The sequence below is a fragment of the Portunus trituberculatus genome, chromosome 36 (genome assembly GCF_017591435.1).
Source record: "Portunus trituberculatus isolate SZX2019 chromosome 36, ASM1759143v1, whole genome shotgun sequence".
Lineage (NCBI taxonomy): Eukaryota > Metazoa > Arthropoda > Malacostraca > Decapoda > Portunidae > Portunus > Portunus trituberculatus.
This window is the reverse complement of record NC_059290.1, coordinates 8218291-8221822: the sequence shown is the minus strand read 5'-3', so window position 1 is coordinate 8221822 and position 3532 is coordinate 8218291.

Below are 3532 nucleotides of genomic sequence, written 5' to 3'. Positions count from 1 at the left end.
TACCAATAAAATATTTCTAACAATTTACATCTCGGCGAGGAATAAACAAATAAACTCGATAAAAACCGTGTAGTGACATCAACCAACACTTGCATTACAAAACCCGACACACGGAACACTGTACATGCACCAGAAGGCACAGTCATTGCAATGCTATCACAACTCTCGTCAATCAAGGCACACCAACCCTTAACACTCGAGAACACCACAACACACGGAATGAATAAACCTGACATAAACACACATCGTCACAGCCAAAGACTTAGTAGACGTGAGTGAGTGAGTGAATGACATGCGTATACTGGGGCATCAGGACACAGCAACACAGCCTTCGTGATCACAGCCACTCCTCTCCACAGCCATCACCCATACTCTCTACATCGCGGTACTCTGCTCTTCTACTGCATCCTTCTTCTCCGCCTCCTCCTCTTCCTGCGGCTGCACCGCCGTCTCCTGCTGGGGGTGCTGAGGCTGGAGGTTTCCACACGCATTAGTCTGTGGGAAGGAAAAACGAAACACATTAGTTACGAACAAACATCTGTAATAATGGATTTTTTTGGCGTGCACATGTTGTTGTTGTCGTTCATGTAGAGGCAAGCGTCAACTGTCAGGTACAATGTGCTCAAGTGCACTATGATGAACGAAACAATGAGGACACTTACCCATTCCTTCAGCAGCTGCAGTCCTTCACGGCAACATGTCTCACAGCCCAGCGCTGAGGGCGCCACAGCAGGCACCATCTCCACCTCCGCCTGCAACTCAATCTGAGAGAGCACCCACGCCCTCGTCCTGGCCTGACGCACCGTCAGCTCGGCCTGGGTGGGTAGCTGCAAGGCCGGGCGTGTGCCTGAGATGTGCACGCGGGGCAGGCGGTGGACGGGAGCCAGGGCAGGTGAGCCATCATCCTCACAGCGCTCTCCGTCAGAGTGGCTCCAGTGGGCGGGAACTTACGTGCAGGGCGCGGCAGGGGCGGCACGGTTGGCCTGGTAGAGAGGTCTCGGTCAGCCAGGGGCACTGCGGCGCGGAGCCGGCACTTCGCTGCGACAGAAGACTTGGGCTTGCGAGGGGCACCGCAACTCTCAGATGAAATGGGCGCCGGACGGGGGCACTCCATGTCATTCCTGGTACTGGACGTGGCAACGACGGAATGGAAGGGCATGCTGGGGAGGAGGTACGGGTGCACGGAGGCTTGGAACAGCTTAGGGAACAGTCTTGCGGGCGCCCACGGCACGTAAGTAGGCAGAGTGGGAAGGTCATGTGGCATGGAGACGGCTGGTTCCCGAGACCGCCACCTCTTCCGCCTCTCCTCCTCCTCGTGATTCAGGATATCGCGCTGCGGGAGAAAGAATGCGTTAGTGAAGACAATGGTGATCAGGTAAGGCTGTGATATTCCTGCTGTAAGATATGCATGGCTCGTGTGTGGTAAAAGATTCAACCCAGACCACAACAATTAAGTAAAAGATGTTCATGAATAATGACACTCCAACAGAAACAAAAATAATAATAATAAAAAAAACACGAAAAAAGCAAATAACAAAAGGAAAATATAATCACACGCACACCAGAGGAAAGACGAACTAGAAGACACAAAATATGAATATGAAGGAAAGAAAGGAGAGAAACAGAAATAAAAAGCCAAAACATTCACACACGCACAAAAAAAAGATAACAGACAGACACAGCACTCACCTGACAGCACACCCTGGCGAACATGAACAGCAGCAGCAGACACACCAGCATGCCACCGACCACCACAGCCACCATATCCATCTCGCAGGACACGACTCGCGCGAACCACAACAAACACACCAAGGAAGGACCACTCACAGAGTCACCGCCTCCTCTCGCTTCAGGAGGGATACTGCGGCGAGGAAAGCTTCTCTTCTCTCTTGGAACTGGAGGAGAGTAAGGCAGTACCTCCAACTTCTCTCCTGGATACCTCTTGTCTCTCCGGCCTCAGCTGCAGAAGTGAAGGAATGTTGGAGAAGCGCCTTGTCTCTCCAGCCTCAGGTACAGGAGTGGAGGAAGCCGACTCTCTTGGACTACAGGAGGCAGGTGCTGCTGCAGAAGGTGAGGCGGCAAGACTTCGGGTGTTGGAGAGGAACGTGTGCTCTCTTTCAAGCCAGGAGATGGAATAATATCTTCAGTGCTACCTTACTTTTGACACCTACTCTTGTCACCCTAGGTGTGAACTGCAGCTCCGCCCCCTGCTCCTCATCCCCCAATCATCTCCTCCTCCTCCTCCTCCTGGCGATATCACCTGACGCACCTCTCCTCCACCAACGCTGTGACCTGACCTGACCTCACATCACTGCCACCCTGCAGCTCTGTGCTTCCTTATTCTCTTCTTGTTGTTGTTCTTGTTTGAATGTTTTCTGTCTTTGGTGGTTGTAAGGACTTTTATTTCTTGTCGCTCTACTTTTGTTTTCTGTGTTTTGTTATTATTTTTTTTTTTTTTTTTTTTTTATAATTGACATTACTGGCATCGTTGTTATTATTATTACAGGTTGAACATTCCAAATCGGAAAACTGCCGCCTGCCTGACCTGAGGCTTGGCGTATTACGGATATTTCCGGACTGCAGGTGGTCCTTAAGTAAGCAACCTAAAACAGCCTGCACAGTCTTAGTTAGCCTGTATTATAACTGTAGCATTGTTTCAATATGATACATGATTGCTGTACAAGTCAATATGCATGCTGAAGGATACAAGGGAACACATGCACCGCCGCGTCATGGCGGCCTTCCGGCAAGCTTGCATTATTCCGGGAAATTCAAATTACGAATATTCCCTCAAATCAAAATTATGCAGGATTATAAAATTTACCGGATTACGGAATTCAGGATTTGGTTGGTCCAAACTGTATTATTATTATTGTTATTTTTATCATCATCATTGTTATTATTATTATTATTATTATTATTATTATTATCATATTATTATTATCATTATTATTATTATCATTACTATTGTTACCATAGTTGTAATAATAATAATAACAATATTAACAATTATTATTATTGTTATTATTTTTATTATTACTATTATTATTACTATTATTATTATTATTTTCATTATTATAATAAAGAAATTATTAATATTATTATTATTACTAATACTATTATTATTGTTATTGTTATCATCACTATTATTGTTATTATTTTTATTATCATTATTATTTTACTATTATTATTATTAATATTGCTGTTGTTGTTGTTATTATTATTAATATTACTATTATCATCTTTTATTATCATTATTATTATCATTATAATCGTCATTATTATTTTAGTATTATAATTAGTATGGTTGTTGCAGTTGTTGTTAATATTATTACAATATCATGTTTCGTATTCATACTGTGTTTCTTTTCTCGTTATTCTCCTTTACTGAATGTCGGAACACACACCACAGTGTTCTTTTAGTTTTTGTCTTTATTTCTTTCCTTCTCTACGGATACGTTCACTTATCTAATATCAAACCAAACGTGACGTGACGTGATGTGGAGTAGGGATTATGTGGTGTGGTGATGTG